This window comes from Macrobrachium nipponense, chromosome 5 (genome assembly GCF_015104395.2).
Source record: "Macrobrachium nipponense isolate FS-2020 chromosome 5, ASM1510439v2, whole genome shotgun sequence".
Lineage (NCBI taxonomy): Eukaryota > Metazoa > Arthropoda > Malacostraca > Decapoda > Palaemonidae > Macrobrachium > Macrobrachium nipponense.
The window spans coordinates 123,243,318-123,260,817 of NC_061107.1; the positions used below are offsets into that span (position 1 = coordinate 123,243,318).

The 17,500-nt window shown below is 34.3% G+C and overlaps 1 protein-coding gene and 1 long non-coding RNA gene across 2 annotated transcripts in view; one reads left to right on the forward strand and one right to left on the reverse strand.

The window, feature by feature from the left end:
• Positions 1-5,684, reverse strand: part of LOC135215284 (uncharacterized) — a 15,403-nt gene extending 9,719 nt beyond the window's left edge. Inside the window, exon 1 of the long non-coding RNA XR_010314661.1 lies at positions 5,565-5,684. This is a non-coding gene — a long non-coding RNA (uncharacterized LOC135215284). The remainder of the gene's footprint in view (positions 1-5,564) is intronic.
• Positions 1-17,500, forward strand: part of LOC135215929 (G-protein coupled receptor GRL101-like) — a 312,597-nt gene that overhangs the window by 159,540 nt on the left and 135,557 nt on the right. The gene's annotated exons all lie outside the window — the stretch shown is intronic.

A 17,500-nucleotide genomic window follows, 5' to 3' on the forward strand; every position in this document is an offset into this window, starting at 1 on the left:
TATGTATAGAATTGGCAAATGCTAAGAACGAGTCGATATCAAAATCATTTTTAAATAGGGCAAAGGTATCGTCAATATACCTAACATAAAAAAGCGGGTGAAACCTAAGGGGACATTCATCTAGCATGCGCTCTTCCAGCGAGCACATGAAGATATTGGCAAACGTTGGACCCAAAGGGGGGGGAGCCCATGGCTACACCATCAGTTTGTCTAAAAAGCTTATCATCAAAAAATAAAGGCAGTGTCCCGCACTGCCAGCTCTAAGAAAGTCTTAAAAAGCGTTCTATTTAAATTGTTAAAAACAGTATCTGGTTCAGGAAAAAGTTTATTTATGATAATATCTATGGTTTCCTCCACAGGGACATTAGTAAAAAGCGATTCTACATCTAAACTAGCCATTTTAAGATCGGTGTCCTGTTGTAAGATTTTTTCCTTAAAAGAATACGAATTGCTAAGAGTAAAATTATTTTTAGTCAGAGGTTCTAGAATAGGTACCAGATATTTAGCTAGTTTATAATGGGGGTGTATTGTAGGATGCTAAAATAGGTCTCATGGGTACATTAGGTTTATGTATTTTAGGGAGACCGTACAAGACTCCAAACGAAGATCCTGTGACAAACAAATCCTGGTATGTATTATCATCAATGACTTTCTCTTTTTTCAAAAGTACGTAAAAATCTATTAATTTTGTCCTCAATAACAATGATATAAAAATCAGGTGATCCAATTTCAGTAACAATTGCTTTGGTCTCTTAGATAGTTAACATTTTTTCTCTATAATCCAGTTTTATCTAACAAAACAATCCTTTTCCTTTTCCTTTGTCGGGTCTGGTAATAACAAGATCTTTTCTACTTGCCAACTGCTTAAGAGTGTTATGACTTCTTTTTAAAAAACGGAGTCCAGCGCGTTTTTCAGTTTCCTAAATGCACCCTGGGACAGTTCGAAGAGTTGTTTCTGAAGGTCGCTTTTATTTACGTTAAACGGTAAAGTGATTAACCTGTGGAAAATAGACTCTATGGGGAGGAAAAACTTTATATTAAGGTCTAAAATTTGGTAGGCAGACTCCAATCCAGAGATAATAAGAAACTCTTCCACGTTTCGATAACACATGTTTTGAGAAATTGAATACAGTCACCCTTTCTTTAGCAAATTTTGGAGTAACAATGCCCAAACCTTTCAATTTCCTGAAATGCTTTTCCTGTACGAGCAAATAAAATCGTTCAGAGTTTTGTTAAAAAGTTTCCTAAAAATGAAACTGTCTATAAAAGAAAAAGAATTGAACACTTCCCCTTTCATCCTTGAGACAAGGTCATTATGTTTATCAATTGATTTTTTGTTTACTACATATTTCATATTTAACATAGAGTTAGTAGCTTCTTTGTAAAATTGTGATTGGTATAAAGAGGACTTATACAACCTAAATTTAACAAAATTAGGGACAATTCCGTTACATTGACAATACTGTAAGAATTCCAAATCAAGTTTCGCTTTTTTGTCTAGTTTCTTAAAGACCTTCTTTCAAGGTTCCGAACATTTTCCCAGTAGATCTGCTCCGTATCTACGGCGTATGAGTTGATGAAAATGGTTAATCCTCTTCATCTGACTTGAAGTAGGAAGAGAAACACGTAGAAAAAAACTATGAAGTTCCATATTGAAATGCAGAAGGTCAGCAGCAACAGCTCCCAGTTAGAAAAAAGTCCAGTAAAAATATCAAAAACTAACTGGGAGCTGTTGCTGCTGACCTTCTGCATTTCAATATGGAACTTCATAGTTTTTTTCTACGTGTTTCTCTTCCCTACTTCAAGTCAGATGAAGAGGATTTAACCATTTTCATCAACTCATACGCCGTAGATACGGAGCAGATCTACTGGGAAAATGTCGGAACCTTGAGAAGGTCTTCAAGAAACTAGAAAAAGCGAAACTTGATTTGGAATTCTTACAGTATTGTCAATGTAACGGAATTGTCCCTAATTTGTTAAATTTAGGTTGTATAAGTCCTCTTTATACCAATCACAATTTTACAAAGAAGCTACTAACTCTATGTTAAATATGGAAATATGTAGTAAACAAAAATCAATTGATAAACATAATGACCTTGTCTCAAGGATGAAAGGGGAAGTGTTCAATCTTTTTCTTTTATAGACAGTTTCATTTTTAGGAAACTTTTTAACAAAACTCTGAACGATTTTATTTTGCTCGTACAGGAAAAGCATTTCAGGAAATTGAAAGGTTTGGGCATTGTTACTCCAAAATTTGCTAAAGAAAGGGTGACTGTATTCAATTCTCAAAACATGTGTTATCGAAACGTGAAGAGTTCTTATTATCTCTGGGATTGGAGTTCTGCCTACCAAATTTTAGACCTAATTATATAAAGTTTTTCCTCCCCATAGAGTCTATTTTCCACAGGTTAATCACTTTACCGTTTAACGTAAATAAAAGCGACCTTCAGAACAACTCTTCGAACTGTCCCAGGGTGCATTTAGGAAACTGAAAACGCGCTGGACTCCGTTTTTTAAAAAAGAAGATCATAACACTCTTAAGCAGTTGGCAAGTAGAAAAGATCTGTTATTACCAGACCCGACAAAGGAAAAGGAATTGTTTTTGTTAGATAAAACTGATTATAGAGAAAAAATGTTAACTATCCTAAGAGACCAAAGCAAGTTTACTGAAATTGGATCACCTGATTTTTATATCATTGTTATTGAGGACAAAATTAATAGATTTTTACGGTACTTAAAAAAAGAGAAAGTCATTGATGATAATACATACCAGATTTGTTTGTCACAGGATCTTCGTTTGGAGTCTTGTACGGTCTCCCTAAAATACATAACCTAATGTACCCATGAGACCTATTTTAGCATCCTACAATACACCCAATTATAAACTAGCTAAATATCTGGTACCTATTTCTAGAACCTCTGACTAAAAATAATTCTACTCTTAGCAATTCGTATTCTTTTAAGGAAAAAATCTTACAACAGGACACCGATCTTAATATGGTTAGTTTAGATGTAGAATCGCATTTTACTAATGTCCCTCTGGAGGAAACCATAGATATTATCATAAATAAACTTTTTCCTGAACCAGATACTGTTTTTAAACAATTTTAATCGAACGCTTTTTTAAGACTTTTCTTAGAGCTGGCAGTGCGGGACACTGCCTTATTTTTGATGATAAGCTTTTTTAGACAAAAAGATGGTGTAGCCATGGGTCCCCTTTGGGTCCAACGTTTGCCAATATCTTCATGTGCTCGCTGGAAGGGCGCATGCTAGATGAATGTCCCCTTAGGTTTCACCCGCTTTTTATGTTAGGTATATTGACGATACCTTTGCCTATTTAAAAATGATTTTGATATCGACTCGTTCTTAGCATTTGCCAATTCTATACATAATAACATTAGGTTTACTGTGGAAAAAGAAGTGAACAACCATTACCTTTTTTAGACGGTCCTTTTTACCAGAAATGATGATTTTTTCTTTTAATACTTCTGTCTTCAGGAAAAAGACGTTTACTGGCTAGGATGCAACTACTACAGTTCTTGTTTTTACAATTTTAAACTTAATTCTGTTTTTACTCTCCTCCACAGGGCTTTTTTCATTACATCGAACTGGCATTCCTTTCACCAGGAAATTAATTTTCTCTCTGAATATTTTATGAACAACTGCTTCCCTCGTAGCTTATTTTTTAAACAACTCCGCATATTTCTTGACAAACAATTCACTGGTGTCATGAAACCTCCAACAGTGCCCAAGTTAAACGTTTACGCCAAATTTCCCATTTTTACACGATGATTCTTTTAGAAAACGTTTTTTACAAATTATCAATAATCACTATGGTGCGATCAATTTAAAATTAATTCCCAAAAATCCGTTAACAATTGGTTCTTTTTTAACCATAAGGACCGATTAAGCCCTTTTTTGTCTAACGTGGGTATAAGTATACTTGCCTAAAGTGTAACTCAGGGACATATGTCGGATCCACGGGAGGAGTTAATGAGGGTCAGAATCGACTCCCATCGGGGAATTAGCTTTCGTATGGTTGTAGGCTCTCCAACCCAGAACATTCTAATATCAGAGCTCCATTCCAAAATCTGTAAACTTACATCGAAAGAAGTGATTTTAGTATAATATGCCAAACAGCTAATCCTCACGAATTGCCTATACTTGAGTCATTGTTTATTAAACAACTAGTCCCACAGTTAAATACCCAAACCTCCTCTACTCAACTTTACCTAAGTTAACTGTCTTTGTAAGCATTCTGTCTTTTGTTCTCTCCACATAAGGTTGGTCAGCGGCCTTTGGTTCTTTTGTATGTTTGTGTGTTTTTTATCTGTTTTTTTTTTTTTAGATGTAAGTGTTGAATTTTAATTTCTTATGAAATTTAAATGTATTGAATTTTAATTTTCTTATGAAATTTTAAGTTTTTACAGTAACGTTTTTAGTAATTTATTCATTATTCAACAGATCCCTGAAGATGTAATAAAGTAATTTACGAAACGTCGGAAATAAAGCAATATGTTGGAATTAATTGGTTTCCCTGGTCCACCCTCGCACTGATATATATATATATATATTATATATATATATATATATATATATATATATATATATATATATATATATATATATATATATATATATATATATATATATATATATATATATATATATATATATATTATATATATATATATATATATATATATATATTTATATATACTATATACATATTTATATATCTGTGTGTGTGTGTACATAACTAGCAAAATGTGCAACTTCATATTGTTTCATCTGCTGAAGGTGTCTTTCAAAAACGACTTGCCAAACGCGGCATATTCATATTCACAATAAACTAATATGACCTTTTCTCACCTGAGATGTTAATGAGAGGCCAAAAAGCTTAAGTACGCGGAAGTTTACATTGAAAATAAATGCATTTATTAAGCACTTAATAACATCGCATAATGGACGCTTGAAGGCTACCGCATTTATTTAGTTACGTCTGTGATATATTTTTTATTCTCTTATCACATTGAGATACTGTAGGTCTCTTGCACTTCAATGTCATATCATAAGTGGAGCATCCATAAACCTAGGGGTGTATAATATACTAGGAATTCATGCAGCAGTCCGCTGAGTTAATTGAAGAGTCTGAACAACAGTTACTCGAGTTTTCTGAATACCATAAAACAAGGAGGCAGTTCAGAAGGAGAAAAAATTCCTTATATATTCGAGAAGAAATTCCTAGATTGAAACATTATTATTTCCTTCTTAACTACCTTATTGTTTTTCCCACTTGACTTTATTTAATGTATTTAGGAAAGGAATGTCTTAACTTTCTTCGCTTAAAACGCGTCTTTTGTTTTATATACATCCGCAATGAATTGTATGAGGTTAGTCTTGTCTCTCTCCGGTTTTTAAGCTCTTAATTAATGCATCATAATTTTGATTATCACGGTAATCAAAATTCACTGGAACGCATTGTTTTGTTTTCTATAAATTTAACAGTAATGTAGATAAAAATGTAAAAGAAAATAGAACGAAAGGCACGGAAATATACATACGGCAGTGATCCTCATCATCCCAGGTTAATGGACAGTGAATCTGACCATCGCAGACGAGGTCGGGAGAGAGACAGGCTCCTGATCCACATCGCCACTGATCCTTCCGACATTCGTAAGAGGCTGAAATATAAAAAAAGTAATAATTGGCCTTTGTAAATTCTCTTCTTATGACCATGAGTAAATCATACACATTCACACACACACACACACACACACACACATATATATATATATATATATATATATATATATATATATATATATATATATATAATATATATACGTATATATGTATGTATATGTATATATATATATATATAAATATATATATATATATATATATATATATATATATATATATATATATATATATATATATAGATATTTGACTGGTAAAAGTGTTCTGTAACAACAGAATTCCATCTAATAAAAGGAGCCCATAAAAACACCAAAATGTAGAGAGAAAAAGTACTATATTTCAGAGACTGCTGTCTCTCTCTTCAGGTATATGAATGAGAAAAGTTTACAGAAAAGGTGGTATTTATACCAAGAGATTCGTCCACAAGTAAGCCAATTTAGGTCACCCCCGCTGATAATCTTCCTTTAATCTTCTTAAGCGTTGGTTGAATGAACACTGCGTCGACGATGTCCGATGTCCAATTCCCTTTTGAGATGTTCATTACCTGGCTTTCTCTTTTATTAAGGCCGATTCCATCATTTGACTCTTGTACCGGCAGTTGCTGCTATAAATTACACGTGACATATTCCAGTTTATTCTATGGTTATGTTTCATTTATATGGTTGAAAATAGCCGAGTTCTGTTATCCATACCTAACTGACCGTTTGTGTTGTAGTAATCTCTGGGGAAGTGATTTACCTGTAAATCCGATGTAAGATTGGTCACCAGTCCTGGCATGGATCTCATATACCCCCGAGTCTTTGGGCGATGTCTTTTGTTGGACGTTAATCAGGGATTTGCTAAGGTATTTGGGTAGGTAAATGCAAAAGGGTTGGATTTCCCAAGGTGTGAGTTACTCTCTTAATCGTCTCCAGGTGGGGAATTTTTATTTTATTGTTGGTGTGTCTCTGGTCTTGTCTTTAGGGGGTCGGTAGAAAATTACGTTTGCTTTTTGAATTGCTTTCTCAATTATATGGTCAGGATACTTTAAAGATGAAAGTTGCTTGCGAATTAGTTCAAATTCTTTTTCCAGGAAATCTGGGGAACAAATTCGTAAGGCTCTTAAGAATAGGTTGCTAGCTAGACCTATCTTGATAGTATTGTCATGATAGCTAAAGTAGTGAATATATGAAAGTGAGAACGTTGGTTTTCTGTATATGGTAAATTTGTATTCTGTCGTGTCTCTGATTATTAAAACATCAAGAAAAGGAATTTTGTTGTCTGTTTCCCATCAACTTTAAATTTGATGCTGGGCACTAATGCGTTTAATTTTGAGAGGAATTCATTAAAATTACCCCACTTATTATCCCAAAATGTTAGTATGTCATCCACGTATCTCATCCACAGCATGTTTTTGGGTTTTATTGCATTTGTTACTGTAGTTTCAAAGTATCCATGTACAGATTGGCTAAAATAGGACTTAAAGGACTACCCATACTACACCCGAATTTTTGCTTGTAGAATGATTCCCCGAATGAAAATACGTTATTAGATGCACATAATTCAACTAACTTTATTATTTTGTCAAGTGCCAAAGGGAAATGATCTGAATAGGGGGATAATTTTTCCCTTAAAAACTGAAGAACGTCCTGTACTGGTACTTTTGTGAATAGGGAGTCTACGTCAAGGCTTAAAAGTTTTATGTTGTGAAGTGGTATATGCTTCTCTGAATTTGTGACAAAAGTCTTCCGAATGTTTGATGTGACTGGGAGAAAAAGTGCCTAAAAAAGGAGAAAGGAGGCCAGCTAACCATTTAGAAATTTTGTAATTGAAAGCTCCGGCGCATGAAACGATGGGTCTGAATGGAAGATTGTCTTTGTGAGTTTTGGGAAGACCATAAAAGTAGGGTAATTTAAATTTCTCTAATAGTTCAATACTCTTTTTGTCTTGGCCAATTAATCTTACTTTCCGAAAAAATTCTTGTGGGAACGTTCTGGAGGGGATTTTTCGTCAGTTTTTCGTAAGTATTTGTGTCGCTAAGGAGCTGGTTGATTTTGTCGAGGTAGAAGTCTTTGTCCATTATTACAATTTTGCCGTCTTTGTCGGATCTACTTATTATAACATCTACTTTTTTAGCGAGTGGATGGCTATCATGAATCTGCGGGGAACAGGATTTATTTCTTATGAAGGTCAGTTAAAGCATTTAGTAACACTCCTTTTAAACATATCTCTTCACGGCTGTAGTTTTTGTCAGATATGAATTTATCAAAAGCCACTATGAAGTCTAGGTTGTTTTTGCGGTCTGGCATGAGGGCAAAGGATAGGCCTAAATTTAAAACTAAATGTTGATTTACAGTAAGGGGGGTGTTGGATAAGTTTAAAACTTTGTCTTGTTGTTCAAGATTATTCCATGCGCTATTATCTATTAGGTTATTTAACTTGCGTAAAAGTCTGTTGGAATGAGTCACGCTATTATAGGCAGCAATGTCGGAACAGAATGAAATCAGATACCTGTATACGTGGTCCGTAGTGAGGAGGCGAAGATTAGATTGAGTTCCATATATCACTCAATCTAATCTTCGCATCTAATAACGTATTTTCATTCGGGGAATCATTCTACAAGCAAAAATTCGGGTGGTAGTAGGGTAGTCCGTCCTTTAAGTCCTATTTTAGCCAATCTGTACATGGAATACTTTGAAACTACAGTAACAAATGCAATAAAACCCAAAAAAACATGCTGTGGATGAGATACGTGGATGACATACTAACATTTTGGGATAATAAGTGGGGTAATTTTAATGAATTCCTCTCAAAATTAAACGCATTAGTGCCCAGCATCAAATTTAAAGTTGAATGGGAAACAGACAACAAAATTCCTTTTCTTGATGTTTTAATAATCAGAGACACGACAGAATACAAATTTACCATATACAGAAAACCAACGTTCTCACTTTCATATATTCACTACTTTAGCTATCATGACAATACTATCAAGATAGGTCTAGCTAGCAACCTATTCTTAAGAGGCCTTACGAATTTGTTCCCCAGATTTCCTGGAAAAAGAATTTGAACTAATTCGCAAGCAACTTTCATCTTTAAAGTATCCTGACCATATAATTGAGAAAGCAATTCCAAAAAGCAAACGTAATTTTCTACCGACCCCCTAAAGACAAGACCAGAGACACACCCAACAATAAAATAAAAAATTCCCCACCTGGAGACGATTAAGAGAGTAACTCACACCCTTGGGAAATCCAACCCTTTTGCATTTACTACCCAAATACCTTAGCCAAATCCCTGATTAACGTCCAACAAAGACATCGCCCAAAGACTCTGGGGTATATGAGATCCCATGCCAGGACTGTGACCAATCTTACATCGGATTTACAGGTAAATCACTTCCCCAGAGATTACTACAACACAAACGGTCAGTTAGGTATGGACAACAGAACTCGGCTATTTTCAACCATATAAATGAACATAACCATAGAATAAACTGGAATATGTCACGTGTAATTTATAGCAGCAACTGCCGGTACAAGAGTCAAATGATGGAATCGGCCTTAATAAAAGAGAAGCAGGTAATGAACATCTCAAAAGGGAATTGGACATCGGACATCGTCAACGCAGTGTTCATTCAACCAACGCTTAAGAAGATTAAAGGAAGATTATCAGCGGGGGTGACCTAAATTGGCTTACTTGTGGACGAATCTTTACTTGGTATAAATACCACCTTTTCTGTAAACTTTTCTCATTCAATATACCTGAAGAGAGAGACAGCAGTCTCTGAAATATAGTACTTTTCTCTCTACATTTTGGTGTTTTATGGGCTTCTTTTATTAGATATATATATTTTATATATATATATATATATATATATATATATATATATATATATATATATATATATATATATATATATATATATATTTTATATAATTATATATATATATATTATATATATATATATATAATATATATATATATATATATATATATATATATATATATATATATATATATCTATATATATATATATATATATATATATATATTTATATATATATATATATATATATATATATATATATATATATATATATATATATATATATATATATAGATATATATATATATATATATATATATATATATATATATATATATATATATATATATATATATATATATATATATATATATAATAACAACTAACTGAAAGCAGTACAGTGGTATCTCATTTAAAATGTTAACTCATTTAAGAAATATGAAAAGCTCAATGACAATTTTAAAACGAGTTAACATTTTAAATGAGAGATTACTGTAGTGTTTTTAGTTAGTGATAATAAATAATTTTTTTATGAATAATTGCGTAACGTCGGCATTAGCAATAAACCGTCAATTGTATGGAGTGCTTTTCCTCGGACGCCTACAAGTATGGTTTCGAGAGTTGTAGCTCTGGTGTTTGATTATATCCTCCACACATACATACATACATACATACATACTTACATACACACACACATACATACATACATATATATATATATATATATATATATATATATATATATATATATATATATATATATATATATATATATATATACTTTTAGGGCATAGTTTTTCTCTAATACAATTTTCGTTAAAAGCAATTGCTTTAGTGGCATCAATAAGTTTCTTGCAGGTATCTTCATACCGACGAAGTTTTTCCGATTCTCGTTCGTCAATTTCTGGTGAAATATACGCAGACTTCCTTCTTCCATTTATTGAATTTTGTCACGACAGCTGTTCGCTTACGGCATTATCAAGCGACTACTGACTTACAATCTGACCTTTCGGCCTATTTATCTCATCGTGTGGGAGGTATGACCTCGAGGTATGGGTACTGGTTAGTCTAGGGATTAACAGCTTAAGGGCGTGTTTTAGTTACAAAGAATATAAGGACATATGTACTGCGACAATAAGAGTGAAAGTTTAAACAGTGGTTAAATAAATATTCAAAATACAATGCCATGTGCTAGAGTTTCCTTAAATGTATGTTTAAAATTTAATATGTTACATGTTGGTTTTAGATAAAAATTACAAAATTACATACAGGAATGAAAATGAATATAGAAATCTAAATCGGAGTACAAATACTATGTATATATTTTATAGCATGCATAAAGGTACAAGAGATAATTTCTGTTTATACATAAATGTGTATGATTTAAATTTGAGTGTGTGTGTGTGTGTGTGTGTGTGTGTGTGTATGTCCAAAATGGTCTACGTTGGTTAACGGTTGCTGATTCGTGTTGGGCGGGGTCTCAGCGACCTGAGTAAGGATGTTACTTGACTTTCGCTGACGCTGGGTCTTCTCATGCTTCCAAGGGGCGCGATGTTCTCGGTGGATTGGGGCGCGCTGTCTGGTCCCTGTTGGCTTGGGTATTCCTTCTCCTGCTGGAGGGGAGTATATGGTCCGATTCTTGTTGGACGTTCAAGGTCGGCTTCTGAATAGCGATGCTCACTGCTTCCGTTATTAAGAGGCGACCGTAGTTGTCTTCTCTGTGTACGACCTGGGTGCCTTCTATGAGCTTTCTTGTAGAGAATGGCTTCCTGTCGTGAAACATCTATGTAATGTTGATGGGATGGCCCCTTGATTTCTATGAGCCAGCAGACGTCTCCGAAGGGTCGTTGTAGTGTGCCCGATGTAGTTTTGGCTGTGAGGTTTTACACACCTCCTCTGGACAAGTAAATTTGTAAACTACATTCGTGCACATCTCCTTCGGTCCCCCCGGAGCGGTGCTGTTCTTCATTATAAGGCTGCTACAAGGTTGGGCTTACTATATATCCTGAGGCTTATTTTATGTAAGGGGCTTTTGGGTTACGCCTCTGTTTATTATCCAGCGTAGTGTGCAGCAATCCTCCTTGTATGCAGACCCATAATGTACACGATGGTAAAATAATCAAGTTTTCCTCGTTTTTCGCCATGGTGTTGGGTTGGTAAAATTCGTCCATTTTCTTTTTTATTGCTGCTTCGATAATTTGATCTGCATACCCGTTGTTTGTCAGCAGTTGGCGAATTCGGTCGAGTTCGTTATGTATATCTTTCCATGATGAGCTGTGTGTGAAGGTTCTGTTGACATACGCACTCACGACAGACTTTTTATATGCGTCCGGGCACTCCCCGCGTGGCGTTTCAAGCAACGCCAGCGTTTCGTTGCTTTCGTATAAACGGTCGTCTTAAACTGTCCTTCTTGTTGTTTTACCAGGACATCAAGAAATGGCAAAGTCTTCTGCTGGCTGTGGCTCTGTGGTGAAGTTGAGCACGAGTTTCTTTTCAGAGCATCTGCTAGTTTTTTGGTATCTTCAGGCTCTTTTATTGTGACGAATATATCGTCGATGTACCGCCCATAAATCCTAGGTTTTAGATGTTCTCTAAAGGTCCTTTCTTCGACGGTGGCCATGTACATATTTGCAAAGAGGACCCCTAGTGGGGATCCCATGGCGACGTCAGTCTACTTGTCGAAATAATTCCCCTGATAGGATAGCGAAAGTCCTGAATGATTTGCTGGTACCTTACATACCCGGTGCATATTCACTGAAATCAGCGGTGGAGTTTATTGATCTCCTACAGGAAAAAAGGACCAGAAGACGACATTGCCTCACTCGACGTGGAGAGTTTGTTTACGAACGTTCCCGTCGAAGAAACGACGACATCATTCTTGATCGTGTATACAGGTCCGAGAAGAACCCGCTGCCCATTTCCGAAGATGTCCTCCGAGAGATGCTGAAAGCTAGCACTACAGAAGCCCCTTTCCTCTCTCATCAGGGGAATTATTTCGACAAGTAGACGGAGTCGCCATGGGATCCCCACTAGGGGTCCTCTTTGCAAATATGTAACATGGCCACCGTCGAAGAAAGGACCTTTAGAGAACATCTAAAACCTAGGATTTATGGGCGGTACATCGACGATATATTCGTCACAATAAAAGAGCCTGAAGATACCAAAAAACTAGCTGATGCTCTGAAAAGGAACTCAGTGCTCAACTTCACCACAGAGCACAGCCAGCAGAAGACTTTGCCATTTCTTGATGTCCTGGTAAAACAACAAGAAGGACAGTTTAAGACGACCGTTTATACGAAAGCAACGAACGCTGGGCGTTGCTTGAACGCACGCGGGGAGTTGCCCGGACGCATATAAAAAGTCTGTCGTGAGTGCGTATGTCAACAGAACCTTCACACAGCAGTCATCATGGAAAGATATACATAACGAACTCGACCGAATTCGCCAACTGCTGACAAACAACGGGTATGCAGATCAAATTATCGAAGAAGCAGCAATAAAAAAGAAAATGGACGAATTTTACCAAACCCAACACCATGGCGAAAAACGAAAAAAAAAAAAAAAACGAAAAAAAAAAAAAAAAAAGGAAACTTGATTAATTTACCCGTCGTGTACATTATGGGTCTGCATACAAGGAGGATTGCTGCACACTACGCGGGATAATAAACAGAGGCGTAACCCCAAAAAGCCCATTACCATAAAATAAGCCTCAGGATATATAGTAAGCCCAACCTTGTAGCAGCCTTAATAATGAAGAACAGCACCGCTCCGGGGGGACCGAAGGAGATGTGCACGAATGTAGTTTACAAATTTACTTGTCCAGAGGAGGTGTGTAAACCTCACAGCCAAAACTACATCGGGCACACTACAACGACCCTTCGGAGACGTCTGCTGGCTCATAGAAATCAAGGGGCCATCCATCAACATTACATAGATGTTCACGACAGGAAGCCATCTCTACAAGAGCTCATAGAAGGCACCAGGTCGTACACAGAGAAGACAACTACGGTCGCCTCTTAATAACGGAAGCAGTGAGCATCGCTATTCAGAAGCCGACCTTGAACGTCCAACAAGAATCGGACCAATTATACTCCCCTCCAGCAGGAGAAGGAATACCCAAGCCAACAGGGACCAGACAGCGCGCCCCAATCCACGAGAACATCGCGCCCCTTGGAAGGCATGAGAAGACCCAGCGTCAGCGAAAGTCAAGTAACATCCTTACTCAGGTCGCTGAGACCCGCCCAACACGAATCAGCAACCGTTAACCAACGTAGACCATTTGGACACACACACACACACACACACACACACACACACACTCAAATTTAAATCATTACACATTTATGTATAAACAGAAATTATCTCTTGTACCTTTATGCATGCTATATATATATTATATTTGTACTCCCGTATTTAGATTTCTATATTCATTTTCCATTCCTGTATGTAATTTTGTAATTTTATCTAAAACCAACATGTAACATATTAAATTTTAAACATACATTTAAGGAAACTCTAGCACATGGCATTGTATTTTGAATATTTAATTTACCACCTGTTTAAACTTTCATCTTATTGTCGCAGTACATATGTCCTTATATTCTTTGTAACTAAAACAACGCCCTTAAGCTGTTAATCCCTAGACTAACCAGTACCCATACCTCGAGGTCATACCTCCCACACTATGAGATAAATAGGCCGAAAGGTCAGATTGTAAGTCAGTAGTCGCTTGATAATGCCGTAAGGCGAAACAGCTGTCGTGACAAAATTCAATAAATGGAAGAAGGAAGTCTGCGTATATTTCACCATAAACTTGACGAAACGAGAATCGGAAAAAACTTCGTCGGTATGAAGATACCTGCAGAAACTTATTGATGCCACTAAAGCAATTGCTTTTAAACCAAATAGAAATATATATATATATATATTTTATATATATACATGTCATGATAGCTGAAATAGTAAATGACATTTTCTATCAAGATAGGCGTAGCCAGCAACCTATTCTTAAGAGCCTTACGAATTTGTTCCCCAGAGTTTCCTGGAAAAAGAATTTGAACTAAATCGTAAGCAACTTTCGTTTTTAAGGTATCCTGACCATATAATTGTGAGAGAGAGCAATTCACAAAACAAACGTAATTTTCTACCGACCCCCTCAAGACATACATACATACATTTTATATATATATATATATATATTATATAGATATATATATAGATATATATAATATATTATATTATCTATAGATATATTATATATATAGATATATATATATATATATATAGATATATATATATATATATATATTATATATATATATAGATATATATATAGGATATATATATATAATAGATAAAATATATAGTATACGTATATATATTCTATATATAGTATTATATATATATATATATATCGATATATATATAGATATCTATAGATATATATATAGATGATATATATATTTAGATATATATATATAAAATATGAAATAGGGTTATATATAGATATATATAAGATATATGATATATATATATATATAGAGAGATATATATATATAAAGATATAGAAATAAATATATATATATAGTATATATATTTATATGATATATATATATATATATATATATATATATATATATTATATATATAGATATATATATATATATATATATATATATATATATTATATATATATATATATATATATTATATATATAATATATATATCATATATATATATATATATATATATATATATAAAATATATAATATATATATATACCCAAACACCTTAGCCAAAATATATATATATTAATCTCTGGGAAGTGATTTTTCCTGTGAATCCGCCCCCGATGTAAGATTGGTCACAGTCCAGTCAATGGGATTTCGTAAATGCTCGTGTCCATTGGGAGATGTCTTTTGTCGGATGTTTCGTTACAGAGCTTACGAAATTTTATATAAACACATACATACATATATATATATATATATATATATATATAGTATATATATACTATATATATATATATATGTATATTTATAATATATATATATATATATATATATATATATATATATATATATATATATATATATATAATGTATGTATGTATGTATATAAAATTCCGTAAGCTCTGTACGAAATATAGTACGCATATCAAATAATGTGTTTTTTATTGGTATGATACGTATGATATTCATCACATACCAGTCCTAAAATTCTATTCAGCAAAAGGTAAAACATTTTACATTTATTTTATTTTTTTGCTTTTCTCTTTTCTGAAAATCTAATTATTGTTCTTATGATCTAAAGACTCACGCTCAAAAAATGAGAAAACAATAGCATTCAATACGGAAAAAGTTGTATAATAACTGAATTCTTGCTATGATTTAAACTAAAGTGATATGCGTTGAGTAATTAAAGACAAATGTGGCTTCATTGCTCCGAAAACCTTAAGTCTACATGGCACAGAGAAAAGAGGACGAATAAGACTGCCTATAGAAATAAACAACCGCTATACACACAATCTAGCCAAGCTTTCCTTGAAGACACAACATTGTTGTTGAAGTTCTTGTTAAGATTTCGCCTATAAAGGTAAGTCTGACACAATTTTTCATTAGGTTAGTGGAAAACACTTGCTCATTACGCATATGATCTGGGGTGGTTTTAAGCCATTATGAAAACTCTTGTTAAGCTCCTAAGGTTTCGCAGCTTACTGATAGCTCAAAAGTAAGAACAGCGAACATCATGGTATAATTATAATGTTTGATCAAGAAATAGAAATCAAGAAAAATAATGAAAGTAGAAAAAGACAGAGGGAGATTGGCGGTTGACCGACACATAGAACTCTAGTGTTTTACGGGACCATGGGGAGGGGAGGTGCCTAAAAAAAATTGCTGTTGTTAAAATTAGTCGACACAATTTAGAAATAGACCTCCTTTAGATATTTCGTCGTTTGAATTCGTGGAGTTTTCAAACTATAGACTTCTTATTAACAAGCGAACAGGGAAATTTCTCCAAGTTCATCCAAAGCTTTCGTCTGAACACATCCGATGAAAAGAGGGAATTGTCATGGCTACGTACTATGGATTACAGGAACCAATAGTTTCCAGGTAATAATCCTGAAATGAAGTTCTGTCTGGAGAACGTATTCTGATGATGAGGTTTCTCTCCCCTAAAACCTGCTGATAACGTTCAGGACTGATAATGCAGCAGATAAGTAAATGGTATAAGTGGGTAAGTTTCAACCCTCTCTTTTGGAAAAATCTGGGTGTCCTTGTAAATTTCAATATAACCGCCACTGCTAGTTGTTTCGAATTTCCTGAAACACTTTGAGTAATTTCATTGTTGAAAAAGATAAGTCTATCCTTATTCAGATAATGTCTTCTTGGGTAGAAGAGTTAATTGAAGATATCACCAGAGCTCCTACTACAATTTTTACCATTGTGATAAAGATGGCGTACAAAATGTCCGCCATAAAACATTTTACTTTATAACTCTGTAACTAAAAGAAAGTTAGACATGAAATCTTTATCTATGCCTACATATATGAGACCAGAGAATCTGTTTTCTAGCATCATTTTCTACTGGCTATTATCAATATTACAGCTTGCAAAAGGATCCCATAATGCTATTGAAAAATATACAAGTACAAGACTATAATGGGAGTGTGATAGCATAGTATTTTATGTATGTTTCGAACACTGCCTCACTGTCTTTTTTTAAACTTGAAAGAATGCAAGATTGTAAAGGTGTATGATATCACCCTTTATTGTGATGAAAGTCTCATTTAGATGTATTTGAAGCATCATTTGCAACATTATAGTTACAGATCACATTATGACTACACCTCACATTTGCAGTTACAAAAAGCTGTGCATGTAATCCAAAACCTGTAGCATTTGCACCTGCTACGGGAACTAGACTTGCAGCCACATTTTGTAAGCTATTCACAACTCTTTGCAAAGGGGAGTTGGCTCTCAAGAAGA